This window comes from Chamaea fasciata, unplaced genomic scaffold (genome assembly GCF_029207755.1).
Source record: "Chamaea fasciata isolate MVZ Bird 193981 ecotype frontalis unplaced genomic scaffold, bChaFas1.0.hap1 SCAF_12, whole genome shotgun sequence".
Classification (NCBI taxonomy): domain Eukaryota; kingdom Metazoa; phylum Chordata; class Aves; order Passeriformes; family Sylviidae; genus Chamaea; species Chamaea fasciata.
The window spans coordinates 1,915,077-1,930,006 of NW_027094097.1; the positions used below are offsets into that span (position 1 = coordinate 1,915,077).

Below are 14,930 nucleotides of genomic sequence, written 5' to 3' on the forward strand. Positions count from 1 at the left end.
GGAGCTGCTCCTTGTCAAGGATCTGGCCCTGTCTAAACCAGGCTAATTATTAAGTCGTCTCCTTCCCATTAACTTGGGAGGAAAATTACCCTTCTGAGTTTGAGTGACAGAACAGCATTAAGAGTATGCACCTTTTTTTTTTTTTCTTAAATCAACCAAACAGAAAATTCACAATGAGGATGATCTTGTAATTACACACACGTCAGAACAGAGAGCATGATAGTTTGCTCAGATTTCTTTGAACGTTTCTTTAGAAGAATTTGGGAGGAGAGAAAGGAGGGAAACATTCATTGTAAATCAACTTTGGCATGAAACTTTTGTAAAAAGGTGCCCAACACGCATTACATCCTTTGTTCTGTGTTTTTCCTACATATAAAGCCTTGACAACCTGCTATTCTATGATTGATGCACTTATTTCTTCTAAAGTATCACTAACCAAGCATATCATTTTTATACAGTAAGTGTGTATTCAATTTCCTACAGTTTGACTGCTAAACAGGCTCAGTGGTAAAACAAATATATACTGCTGCAGTGCACTGTTCAGGGGGACCAATGGAAAACTTTGGAATATTTTTCATTTGTGTTCCCTTTGCTTTTAGTGGCAATGAAATCACAGCAGGGGCACATGCTAACTATCCATATTTTTAGGAAAGTTGTACTGTCATTGGGTGAAGTCTCCAACTACTGCAGACTTTGTGCAATGTTAATAGGAATATTATGATTCATATATTCTTGCACAATAAAGCAGAATGACATATCAGGTTTGCAGGCTCTCCTGACAAGGTATGAGGTATTTATCTGGGTTTGTACACCACAGGCTTATCAGCCGAGTATCTGAACGACTATTGACATCATTATCATTCATAAATATAAACTGAAAGAAAAAGAATTCAAACTCCTGTAGGCTTACACTGGATCCCTGGCACTCCTGGACCGGGCAGGAGGATAATGGATCTATGAGAATTCCTGTATGTTTATGATGTACGAGGCATTTCAGCTGACATTGAATCAGGTCAGTGGGTCCATTGGACAGGATGCAATGTCAATGGAACTGTTATGTATTATTGATGTCAGTCACAGAATAGATAAAAACATTAGCAAAATAGCTTCCATTGCCATTTCTCTTTTACCCCCCCCCCCCCCCCAAATGACAAAAGGCACCAGCCCTTATTAAACACAAGAGGCCTCCAATGTTTCTGGTTCTCAAACAGTTTTGACTTGGAGAAAAATTTAGGAAATTAGAATATACTGAGAAAACAATATTTTCATATGAGAAGAATGGCTTAACTCCTTTCACTTATATTTTCACTTGGGGAATTAAGTTTTGCCTGCAAAAGAGAAATCTGCTCACTCTAGGTCCCGTTTCTGCAAATTGTTAGGCATATGAGTCTTTCATCACTCCATTTTTGCTTATCTCCAGGCTATGCATTATTGTACCAATGAATCTATAGGAATAATTCTTAATTACATTGAAAGCAACTTTAAACTCTTTGGTCTGTGACACTGAAGCACATATTAGCACTTCTTCACACTGCCAAAGTCGTGAAAAGACCAACACACCAAATGGACTACACAGATACTTAAAGTAAGAGGACATGTAAAAATTAAAGCTTTTAATGGATTATACCCATTTTACCCAATCTCTTACCTTCATTTTACACATTGCTCCCTAGACATGCTAACAACTTTGGCTGCGGCCACAACTGACCCATTCCCAAGTTACCATCCTCAAGCCCCACCAAAATCTGAGCTGCATTTTAAACACCATGTTAAAAATAAATATGTATGAATAAATATTTACAGGATTTAACACCTTGTGAGGAGGGAAGTAAGTGCTATGGGGCATACCACCCAAGGACTACACACAGTTTCTTGGCATTCCAGATTATCCCAATCCCGTCAGTGACATTTTAAAACTTAATACAAGTAACACCATAAATTTCAACAGGGTTGAAATACAAGCACTTGAAGGTTGCACAGCTTCAAAGCACAAACCATACATTGCATTTGCCAGTCAGCTCCACATAGGGATAGGGAAAGGTATTTACCTAATCTATGTGCTTACAGTTGTTTCGTGCCATACCTTTGGTGGGCACAAGATTTATACATTTGCTCCTGCACCCATGGAAGACAGCTTCATTCAGAGCAAAATTTAGCAAAATAAAGAATTTAATGTTATTGAAGATTATTACCTCAAACAAATATGGTGAAGATAAAGGAAATGTATTCCAAAAACAAAGTGTCTCTGCTTGTTCCTCTCTAGTGAAGGGTTTGTTTGATCCTTCACTATGGTGAAGATTTCTCCAATGTCTTAATTTCACCATGATGTTCAGAACACCCTGTGTCGATTGGTAACTTTTGGGCACAAAAACTCCCCAGGAATTCCAATGTTAGACATTTTTTCCTTTGTCAGTAAGCTGGCCTCACCTCTGAAACAGCAGGAATTTATAAAGTAAGGAGTTTTAATGATGACTCAACCTGATTGAGACTTTGTTGATTTTCACAATAATTCTTTTTTAAAAATATTTTTCTTGCATCCATCCCCTGCAACTTACCTTTGCTCCTTAGTTCTCTGTTTTGAACTCGGAATGCTTATAGGGTCATTAAAACTATAATTTGTGTACTGAAATTGTTGCCAAAGATAGGCTTCCACTCTACGTAAGTGTTATCTTGAGAAGGGAAAGCAGAGTAATAATCTTTCTCTCCTCCCTCCCAAAGAGATTCCACTAATTAGGAATTCTTTGATCCCACTGTCTCTGAGCAGAGACTGCTACAGGAAAGGTCATCAGGCCCCTGGCACAAGTATTCAACCTTTTACGTATAAGTGGACCAGGTTTTACATAAATATCATGTCATTTCTCTGAATAATTTATTTGAATAGTTGTTGCATCCATCTTGGGTACCCAGCATTTACATTTATTACATTTGGTGTCAATTGCACAATTCTCTCCTAGCTCCAAATCAGAAACAAACATCAACCAATAAACCTTTAGATTCACTGGTGGTGCAAAGTGCTTGCTCCATTCCCTTGGTCCCAGCCGGATTTAAAGGATGCAACAGCCACAGGAAAGCGCAGGAGGTGGTTTTTGGTTTTGTCTCGTGCTCCTATCAGTGCAGAAACCAAAAGCAAAACTACAATGGCTGATTCTTCTGTGTGTGTTTGAGACTGTCCCCTGGGTGGGTGAGAAAAAGTCATTTTCCTCTGTCTCCCCACTGCGGAGGTTCCCCACAGCCCCAGCAGCATGGGCAGGGTGAGCTCACCCTGCAGGAGCCAGGCTCATCCCTCCGCCCTATGGGCTGGCAATGCAGTAATTTCACATGCACAATCCCCATGAATATAACTCTATTTAACAAAGGCTGCACACTATTTGTTCCCTTTCCCGGGTCTTTCCTTCCCTGCTAGCAAGTGGCTGTTGCAGTTAATCTAAGGAGATCTCTCCTAGGCTCTCTTTGCTCACAAACCCTCTTGTGCTGTAAAACAGATAACTGAAAAATTTTATGGCCAGGTTCTTAAAATATTTTTAAACTTGTGTCCCCCCGTCCCCCCCCACCCGCCTTCCCCCAGCCTTTTGATGTAAGGAGAAAATCTCACACAGTGCCTACCCTTATCTCCCCAAGAGAAAACAAAGAGAGTTAAAGGCAAATGTCTTCTGCAGAGACTGCCTTTTCTGTGCTGCTCTCCCCACTGTGTGCCAAATAATGGCATCTGTTCCTGCTGTTCTTTAGTTCCCCCATCCAGCGTGTTTTCAACTTCCTGTGAAAATTTGTGCTTCTTAAATCCAAAGGTCATGTTTAACACTTAAGTTCAGTTTGGAAGGATTTGGATTTGTTTCTCATAATTTTTTTTTCTCCCCCCAGCTTTCTTTTGAGAGTAGACAAAAGGCTTTCACCCCGTCTTTGCATTGCCTGCTTTACACACTCCAGCATACATCTCTGCAATTCGGGTTAATACTCTGCGAAATATCCACTCATGTATTGATGAGCATTAAAGGATTGCTCTTTCCATGCCTTCTGCCAGGGTTCAGCGTGTTGTCAGCAGCACAAGCTCCTCTCACACAGCCCTCACTGTATGATCAGTCTGCAGAATGTAGGAGTTCCCTCTCTCAGGTCTACAAAAAATCCAAGCTGCACGTAAACAAAGCCACATTTCTTAGCAGAGGTTCTTAGAGTGCTTAGGACAGAGTGAATAGCCAAAATTCCACTCAGGTATGTATGATGGTTTTCCGCAAGAGGGCCTGAACCTAGATCACCTAATTAATTTTTCTTATTTGTTCTTACTTTGAGTTGGACTCAAACTGGGATCTCAGAGCTGAAATTCCAGTAAGAAAATCGGCTTTCTGCATTTTACAGGAGGGAGGCTGAGCTGGTCTGATTATTGATGTATTGTAGGCCTCTGTTTATTTAGTATTTCTCTAAAATATAATTTTTAAAAGTGCGTATTTGTCAGCCTAACAGATTCCCTGAGAGATTTTGTGGCATAATTTTAGAGAAACAGGCAGGGAATCAAAGGCAAATGCATAACTTGCTACATCAACAGAAAAAAAAAAAAGGCCAAGATCTCCATAGTTTCCTTTCTAAAATTAAGAAAAATTGTCTGTGCACATTACTGAACATTTATTTCTGTGCCAAGGAACTGGGCTACTCTGCAGAGCACTGGGCAAGAGCCAGAGCCAGGATTTGGGGTTCACACTGCCTGCATCTACCACGCCTTCAGCCTGAGACTATCTTTTCTGCCTGAAAATTTTTCTGGCAAATGCCACTTTAGAGATAAAGGGGAAAGAAACATCCTGAGATGGGTAAGGATTTAATGATGTCATTTTAAAAGTACTTGGTATGTTTCATTTTCATTCATTTGAGAAAGGGACTAAACCTCAGTTGATTGGTGCTCTGTGCTGGCTCCCAAGATTTTCTCTGCCCTTGATTCACAGGTGTAGGCAGAAGCCTTCATGTCCTTTGGTCTGCACACCCTGGGGATCCGGCGTGGTCTCTCTCATTTGGTCCGAGAATCAGACGCTATTTCTGGTCTGAAGACATTTGTTCTCAATTGCCTACACAGTTCAATAGGATTTTAAGGTACATTTGTTAGGGATTATAAAGCACCTAAAGATGTATCAAGTGGAAGGGTCAATACAAGATCAGGCTGTATTGTGTTACAGCGTGTTGCATTATGTGGTACGTCTCAATTCGCTGTTGGAAACCAGATGTGGCAGACAAGCCCAGCCTATTTTTTTTAAACATTTGTAGATATTTGTAGAATTATGTCATCAGTGTTTAAAGATTTCCAAAAGGATTTCAAGAAGTAGGTTTTCTCAAGTCTTCCAATCGCTATGAAATCCTCAAATTCTGGTGGGTAATTGAACCACTCTATCCCAATCCAAAAAATAACAAGCGTAAAAAGAACTCTTTCATCTTTCATTCATAATATATACGGAGCATGGTAGGAATTTGCTACCTGTAAGGTGTATTGAATTTTTAATCATCTATATATTTATGGTAAAGAGCAACACATTACTTCTAGCACACAAAAGCTTATGGCATACGATTATCCTTAATTAATGGGTAAGTGCAAAGCTTTATTATTCAATGAAACTGATTTATTATCTTAATTCTCCGACGTTCTACTTCATGTTTCCATTGAAACCATTGTTTGCACCATGGTAACCAGTAACCACCATATGTACGTGATCCCTTTTATGACCTACACGTAATTAGATTTTATTATTTCCTTAAAGCTGAAGTGCTGCCTGTGCAAGGGGCCGGGCTCCCCACCCCTACAAACGAGGGACAGGTCGCTCTCCGCTCTGCCTTTGGAATAATCAGGTGGGATTTCAGTGCATCATTCCAGCCCTGTGGCTGTTTTCCTGGCGGTCCTGCACACCTCCCTGCTCTCCCTCTCCCAGCACCACGGCGGGCCTGCCTCCCCGAGCCTGTCTCCTGAGCCTGGCACTGCTAGTTAGCTGGAAGGACGTGAGAGGAGCTGAAAGCCGGTGGGTGTCGGAGCTGCCTGGTGGAGAGATCCCCAGCTAATTGCTAGTCCTAACAGGCACAATTAGCCGCTACAAGCCCTTTGAGATGGCCCTGGGCTCCTCTCAGGTAACAGCCATCACTAGATAAAGGCTGAAATACGCTGCATTTAGAGAGACACTTGCAGACAGGGATGTCACAGGCTGCCAATTATGCTCTGCCTGTACACAGTCACTTCCAAGAACCAGACAAGACACATACACCTGAAGTTAAAGGGACAAGATGTGTACTATTTTGAACTACACAAGTGTGGGGCGCGTGAAGATCTAACCCTTCTCAAATTAGGTCATGTCATCTTTTCAATTATCACTTCCTGATCAAGTTCTGCAGTGTTTTTGAACATTTACTGCAAGCCAAAAGTCCTGGAAAGCTCAGCAGGAGAGGGCTGCTTACATTGTTTGCTGTATGAGATGTTACTTTAAGCAAAGTTTCACCATCACCACACAGATGAAAATGGCTTGACAGGCCTCTCTTAACCAAACAGTGATGCTCTGCCCTGTTGGGACTGCAATCCATCTATTCCTCACAGAGGAGAGGCAGATTAGCATATGTAAAGATTACTTTTGAAATTAGTGAGTGTCCCCCATTTATCCATTAAAAAATTACCTTCTCTGAGCATTTCTGACAGTGCATTCTTCCTCTCAAAAAATGAGCTTCTGTACAAAAACAGCAGCCTAAAAAGCCAGCCTGAAAAAACCCCAACACATCAGATTTTGAGAATGATCAGAAGAAAAGGGGCAGTTTCAGGTATCTATCACAACAGAGCACTCCAGCAACAGCATCCTACAGAAAATCATTATAGATCAGTGCATAAAAATTCCAATGTTTCAAAGTTGGATGCTATAAGAATTTCAAGGTCTAAATCTAAGTTGTGGCCATGGGCATTAAAAAACAATTTTCAAGACCTATAACAAGCACAAATTCTGGTCCCTGAGTCAACCTTAGTCACTCACCTCCCACTGGCACACCCATTTTAAAAGAGATTCAGAAAAACTGTACACAAAACTTCCTCTGCAGAAAACTTGCTATTGTGCTGCTCTGAGAACTGAAACGATTCCACTGCTCACCTTCAGCTCACGCGTCTCCTGCCCTTCTGAGAGAACATCAGATCTCCAGCGTGATTGACAGCACGTTCTCATGGTGTTCATCAAAATCTGACAAACCAGCTGTAACAAATCAAACTTAAATTCAATATGAAGAGATTCCCATTTATTTCTTATTTAATATCTTAAACATTTCATATTTATTCCTTTTTCTTTTTAATAGAATCTTAAAAACCATCTCCCACATCATATCACATCTAGTAGAGCAGGTTAATATTCAGAAGTCAGCTTCTCCAGTTCCAACTGATCCCACGTAGGAATGGCTCCTTCTGTTTAGGAAGTTTCAAGATTTTAAATATAAATTTCTATTTTTTAAGACTCACTTTAGATTTTCCCAAGAGCTTTTTGATCTTAATATGGAAAGTATGCAAAGACTCTAATTACTAATTATGGAATAGTTAAATTCCGTTAAAGGATAAAAATTACTCGACACACTTGGTTTCACCTCCCCAGAATTAACAACGGAGCTCCAAATGAAGGCTCATAGGTTTTGTTGAGACCTCTGTGTTCTTACCTAGGGGAAAGGAAAAGGAGACCAGTGAATGGATCAGCAAAATATGTTACCTGCTCTTAGGCTTTTCTGCTAATTCCAGTGGCTGGTTGTTTGACCGGATTCCAGGTAAAAGAACCCAGGGAATCTGTGTCATTTCCAGTGCTCATGTGAGATTCTAGAGGCATTCTATTAGTTAGTTTGTTACAAACAAGTTTGTTTCCCTTATAAAAAAGAGTGGACGTCTTTGAAATATATGCAAAATCAACATGCTAATATTTGATTGCAAACCAAGGAACGATCAAAAAAAAAAAAAAAAACAAAATAAAAGGAAGGCATGAGTGCTCTATTATTAAAATAGCAAAATAAATAGATATACATTTTTTCCTTTTTACAGATACATTTGCAACCAAATTAGCAACAAGATCTCTTCCAGTATAAATAAAAAAAGGCTTGCACTTACCTATTAATTAAGAATAATGGAATGCCATAAGCTTTTGTGTGCTAGTGGTACTGTAATTTGTTACCCTTCCCTACAATAAATATATAGCTGATTAAAAATTCAGCGTGGCTTACATACATTAAATTCATACTGCACTGTGTATTGATTCCCTTGGCTCATCCTGGTAGCCCACTGCATTCAGGGCAGGTAGGCTCTGACCCTCTCAGGTGAGGAAGAAAAGCTTCTGGCAAGGCTGAGAGATTTAGGAGCACAAACCCTCAGTTGTCCTGATCCAACTCACCCAGGAACTCCTGCAGCCTTTCTGCACCATGGAGGGACAACAAACCAGACCCAATTGTTCTCCCCTGGGACAGAATTTCTCACCTCCCTCTCAAGCCATCAGCTCTGGAAGTTCTAAGGACCAAACAGGGCTGACAGAAAGCAGATTCTCCTTCCCAGCTCAGAGCTTTGGTCCATGGCTCTGGTGTCCCATCTCCAGCTGTGAATTTTCAAAAAAGGAATTACCACCTCTAGCTTCTCTCCTCCCCATCCTCAAACGTCAGGGGTGAAAAGGCACAGTTGAATTTATCTGGTAATTTGTACAGCCGAGGAGAAGCAAATGTACCAAGGATAATGTCCTGGCAAAAATGAATCAAATTTCCCAAGCAAATTAACAGACACAGAACTTGTGAGCTCCTCTGGAGGAAAAAAAGAAAAAAATAGTGATAATCAGGTGACTTCTTGTTCCTGTGAGTAGCAGGATTATTGTGCACACCACTGTGTGTGCTCCTCAAAGATCCTGCTGTCTGTGGCTTCACACAGCATTGCAGCATTGGGGTCTGTTTACAAATTGACTAATTAGGCCCCAATCACTCTAGGTGTTGTTACATCAAAGTAAATATCCCAACTGTCTTGTTCATGGTGACCACACCTGAACTCAGAAATTTTTATTTACATGTGTAATTTAAAGCAGATGCATTTTAAATATTCACTAATATATATACATGGCAACAATCTAAAGCACTCTGCCATTGGACCAACTAAGCCCACCCAATATCTTCACATTCCAGACTCTGTAGAAATTGAATTTTTATTTTAAGAGGTCTAAGTCCTCACCCATGTGGCACTGAAGCATCTGTATATTATTTTGCTATAAATGGTTATTTACAGGGCTTTTTTTTTTTCCCTGCAAAATCAAATATTTAGAACACCACCTGTGAGAAACTGAACTTGTCACCCTTGCTGTAGCTTCTTCCATCTAATTTGGGTCAATTATCACTCTCTACGTGTTAACACTACCTACTTAATTGCTAATAATCTTAGCAGATAAGAAGGAGAAGTGAAAAGTTGGTTCTCCTGAGAGAAATCAAAATGTTCCCTGAGGGAAATGTAGAAGAGAATAAGATAAAAAAAAAAGAACCGGAAAAAAAAAAAAAAAAAAAAAAAAAAAGATGGCTAGAGAAGAAAACAAAAGATGAACAATATGCAATGTTGTCCCACAGAATGATAAGAAATGTAATGATCACATGCTCCAGGAATAAGTCACGCTGAATGCCCAATGGAGTTTTCTCTGCCTGGGCAGTTCTGCTGTGGGGTCATGGTCACCCAGTGGCTCTGGCTCTGTCCATGGTCAGTGTGGCTGCTCTGACAGTCACAGGATCCTCTCCCGTCCCCTCCAGAGGACTGTGACATCCAGCCAAGGGACTTTCAGCGTGACTCCACATCACAGCATTGAACGGAGAATATTCACCCCATGACTACATAACTAACTTCAGCACGGTGACTGCTACATGGAGAAATATTAGTTGTGGGAGGGAAAAAACAACCAAAAGGAACCTGACATTCAGATGAAGGTGAAATTTTTGGGTTAACCATCTTCCTTTATGAAACTGGTCATGTATCTTTATGAGTCCAAATGCCCGTTCTGTGTATTAGCCTTCAATATACAGTGTCTGACAACAGGGTGATGGAGCTTCTGCCCATTACAAACTCTGAGAGAAGTGATATCAACTCATTCGCCAACAATATTTGCTGGACTTGGTCTTGACAGGTGTAATATTGACCACTCTGGTGTGGTTTGTGACACCTGATAGGATCTGAAACCAGAACAGGATGGCTGTAGGACATAAAATAAGATATCAGAAAATAGAGAGCCAAAGAGATAAATTTTGTGAGTCCACCTGATCAATCCAGCTGAGCAGAGTGCTGGTTTCCTGAACCCCAGGAAACAGGCATTTAAAATATCTGTTCCTTGATGGACCTGGCAGATGTGATGCCAGAAATAATTCGACTCTGATTTATTTTTTGTAGCTTTATCTAGTTCCCTATATTAAACCTACAATCCTAAAATAATTTTAGGGCCATTTATTTTTATGTCTACCAACAGTAGAGTTACCCAAATGTTAAAAGCCTATGCTCATAGGCCCATAAAAGCACTGTTGATTAGATTGCAGTATTTCAGTTTTTAGTTATCAACACTGACACTTTAGGAAAAAATTGAGTACAATATACTTCTGTACACATTGCAGTGTTTTTAACCATTTAGTCAGTACCACGTACATCAAATAGACACCATAATAAAACAGAAATGCATTAAACATACATCTGGAAGCACTTTGTAACTGACTTCTGCTTATGAAAATGACTGTACATAATTTCATCATTCACTTTAATTCAGTCACATGCTGCAGTCAGAGGAGTCAGATAACACACTGCAATAAGATTCAAGCATAGATTTCTCCTTGTGCTGAATCCCATGCTTTATCTGTCAGCCCACACTTGCCATCAGTTGCGAGTCCATGACTCGGTACCAGAGCCTGGTGGTGCTGGGCACAGCAGAGACCCGGTGGGGGCACAGTCCTCCCCCTGCAGAGTGCCCGTGCCCTGCACGGCTCAGAGCACATTTCCTGGGAGGGCACTCCTGGCAATTCCAGCAGCACCGCTGACCCTCAGGCAGCTTCACTAAGGGGAAACCAGACCTTGCCTTCCATGCCCAGTAAACTGCAGGATGTCTGCACAAGGTGCCTGCTCTTCTCTCTGTGTTCTCTCCCTCATTGCTTGGTTTGAAGCTTTGCCTTACATGCACTGCAGGAGGAAGAGCCACCATGTGTGTGCACCTATTTCCACACTGTATGTTTTGCAGTTCCAGCCGCACAAGGAATATTTGCAGCAATAACAGAGGTGACAGCAGGAGACTGGAAAGAATCCCCCACCTTCCTGCAGTATGACCAGTGGGAAACTTGCTCTAAAAGGATGTGCATCTAAAAGCCACAGGAACTTCACCTTACCTACTGGTGTTCCTTTACAAATACCAGCTAAATCCCAGGAATGGGCCCTAGCACTCAGAAGTTTTCAGGCTGTAATGCTTGGCCACTCTTGCAACTTTTTAACAACCATGTCAATTCATCAGAGAGTGGCTGAAATGATTAGCACAATGGGCATATTATAGCTAAAAAAAAAAAAAGAAAAAAAAATTAATCTACACCAATCTACATTTTGTTAACATCAACAACAAAATCCCAGAAAAATGTCTCTGGTCTCTGGGACAGTGACACTTCCAGGGGCATCACTGGTTATCCTGCTTTATAGGTTAGTGGCTGTGGCTCAGTAACATTTCCAATCTTTTCTTTAAATTGTTCAATTATAAAATCAACCTCGTATAGACTGATTTACCCAAAAAAAAAAAATCCAAAACCCCACAAATTCTTCCTTGTTTAAAATGTGAAGAGACATCTTTTGACAAAAATTAGAGATTTAGTTAAGATTCAATACAATAGAAAAGGTTTCCAAATTGTCTAGTACTCAGTGATCTGAAAATACTTTATAAATATTACATTATCTAAGTTCCAGTGCAACAATCATTCATAAAACAATCCAGGCAACAAAACAGAGGTATCTCTTTTGTAAATTGAGGATTCTAAGGCACAGAAATACTAAACAACTGTTAAAAGAAATTAGAAGATTTCTGTCCCAGTACTACAAACACAGATTTATTTTTTTTTTTTGTCCAAGTTTGTTTTAACTTTCAGCTATTCTGACTTATTTCTTTTTTTTTTGCTTTGCTGGAGAAAACAGAATATTTAGAGCCTTCATGTGAAAATCCACTGCATTAAATATGGCCTGGTGGGCTCTTGAACAGAAGAGCATTGTCCCTTACAGACTGACTGGCTGTCTGGTCCAGCTGGCCTGGATGAAATCTCTTTCTTGATCATTTTGTTTATAGAATATATTTTGCTTTGCCACTTCTGCCACCTGCTCTTGTTTTCCATTACTCCATGGCTGTGTAGGCGCTTGCCCACTTCAGCCTACACTTACCCTGACAGCACAAAAATATTCCCTTTTCATAAAATAGACTTCAAAACCTTCTTTCCCAAATTTAGTCAAATTTGCTAATTTACTCTTTTTTTTTTAATGCTTTGAGATGAAGCCAGACAGACCATGGGGAAGTTGTGTAATGGGAAGGGTCTCACATGGGTCTGTCTGGGACAAAATCAGGAACAGCTACCCCAATGTCCATGAGCCCAAGTAGAAGTCTTTTGCTTTGTCACTAAAGATGCCTCAGGATGGCACGAATGGCAAATCCTCTAGGATTTGGGGTGGTGACTGAATGTAGACAGGCTGTAGACAAGCTCTGCAAGTGATGGAGCAATACCAGTGACTCCAAACTGCACAAAGAACAAGAACATCCTCTACTCCACTCTCCTGCAGAGCACCTACAAGTCGCTGCCCAGCACCAGGCAGGCAAAGCCCCATTCCCTTCTCCTGGAGAGAAACAGGACAACCTCCTGTTCCTCTTCTCCCAGGTCCCAGGCCATGTGTTTCCAAAGGAAAATACCTGTGGTGAGGCTGGATGCAAATGAGCGGAGGGAGCTGCCTCCCTCCCCACAGCTGCCACAGGAGTGCAGCAGCAGCAGGCAGACCCTGGTTCAGTAAAACCCCAGATAAAGAATGATTCACCTTTAGTCGGGTTTGCAGTGATCAGCAAGGTCGCAGCCAAGGGGTGACATCCTTCCACCCTTCCATGGTTCCCAGGCTGGGACTTGCTGCTGCTCTGGATGCCAACGCAGCAAACTCACACGTTCATTTTCCATTTGGCTCTGAGGTTTACTGAGCAATGCTGGTCAAAGTGCTGTTATTGTCTGCCAACAGAAAGAAAAGAAAGTTCTTTTTTCTTCTCTTTAAATGCAGCTGTATTTTACTGCAAAGGAGAGGGAACTGAAAATAATTTTCTGCATCAGTATTATCAATTATCCAAAGCCCATTTGTACCATTATGACTTTAATGTTCTCCCAATAGAAATATAATTCTCATTATTTTTATTGGGTTTTATTTTTATATTGCTATTAAATGCATATCACCAGATTTTCTGTTTTCTTAAACTGTGTGGGCCAAATATCCCGCCCAGTATGAAATCCTGACTTTGAAACTGTGCCCCTGGGCTCAGGCATGGATGCAACATGCACAACGGTGATGCTGAAATTGCTTAGGCATGGGATCATTTATACAAATAAAGCTATGCAAACAAACTTAGTGCTCTTGAATTTTACTGTAACCACCAAAGCACACTTGGTGAAAATCATATTTCCAAACAATCCTCTTTCTTGACCCAAAAGGACTAGTATTAGGGAGCAGGTAATGATGCCCTTCAGCACAATTCATTAAAACATACTAAGCTCTTAACAGAAAAATTCTGAAAGAACGGGAACTGTTTGAGAATATGGCTTATTTGATATTTTTCTATAGATGTTTTAGAATCAAGACACATTTAATCCCAGTTCCCTCTTCTCCAAAGGTAGAAAGGGAGGGGGTAAAATTGATGTATTCCAACAAGGGACAAATTACTGTCATGATTCTGCTGTAAGAGGTAGCAATTCTAGTCCTTTCATGCATATTTAGTAAGTAGGGACATTCTCTCTTTCACAATCCAGTTTCTATTTGTTATAGTTAATATTAAGATGACATTCTTTTTATATATTAAATCAAATGACTAGACATTACCAAAATAAACCGCACTTTGTTTTTTTACAGGCATTCACAGATCTCCAGCATGCACTGGATGAGCAGGAAAAGTTTGCCAATGCACTTGGCTTGTTCTAAGTGTACATTTACTGAAGAAATCCAGAAACATATTTGAATGCAAAATCTCTCTGGCTTCATCTGTCTTATCCATAATATTTCTGAAACAATAATTTACCAGGTAAATCCTTCTCTGGTCCATTTTGTGGCCGTGGCCAAGCAGTGCTGCCCCTGCAAGTTGTCCTGAGGAGCTGCTTTGGCCACCATGAGTAACAGAGCTCCTGGGCCGAGCTTGGGTGTGAGCAGGCTGGATAAGCCCTCTCTCTGGACCTGCAGGATGGTCCTTAAGGAGGCTCCCAATGCAATTTTAAACTTCACTTTGTCATAATGATAGGCTACACACGAGCCTCCTATGAATGTAATAAACATGGTGAAAAAGACAAACTACTGGAAGATGCACTATGGAAACATCAGCTGGAACCAGGACTCGAACCAGGACTCAAACCAGTAAGGCCAGGCATTCAGCTGCCCCCTGAAACTGCCCTCCAGCATGTCCATGAGCCTGGCAGAGACACTCACTCCAGCAGGCATCAAAGGGTGAATATAAAGACTCCTGTGTTATCTCCTTCCTCATTTTCAGTTTCACTTATGATCCAGTGCTCTCCCAACGTATGGATTTACAAAGCTTCATTGTAAATGAATTCTTACTGCTTTCATACAGTAAAAGCTGAAATATCAAACCTTTTTTTCTTCCTTCATTTTTTTATTTTTTTAGCCTTACAATTCCAGCTCAGAGACTTCTGTTTGCCTTAATGAATTTTGTTTGCGCAGTTGACTGGCATCAGGTTAAGCAGGT

The 14,930-nt window shown here is 40.7% G+C and overlaps 1 long non-coding RNA gene across 1 annotated transcript; it reads right to left on the minus strand.

Annotated features, from left to right (window-relative positions):
• Positions 1–3,677: 3,677 nt before the first annotated feature.
• On the minus strand, positions 3,678–7,180 carry LOC136295916 (uncharacterized). Its single transcript, XR_010722839.1, has 3 exons — positions 7,092–7,180; positions 6,631–6,711; positions 3,678–5,048 (listed from the first exon to the last, which is right to left on the minus strand). It is a non-coding gene; the product is annotated as an uncharacterized lncRNA (long non-coding RNA).
• Positions 7,181–14,930: the final 7,750 nt, after the last annotated feature.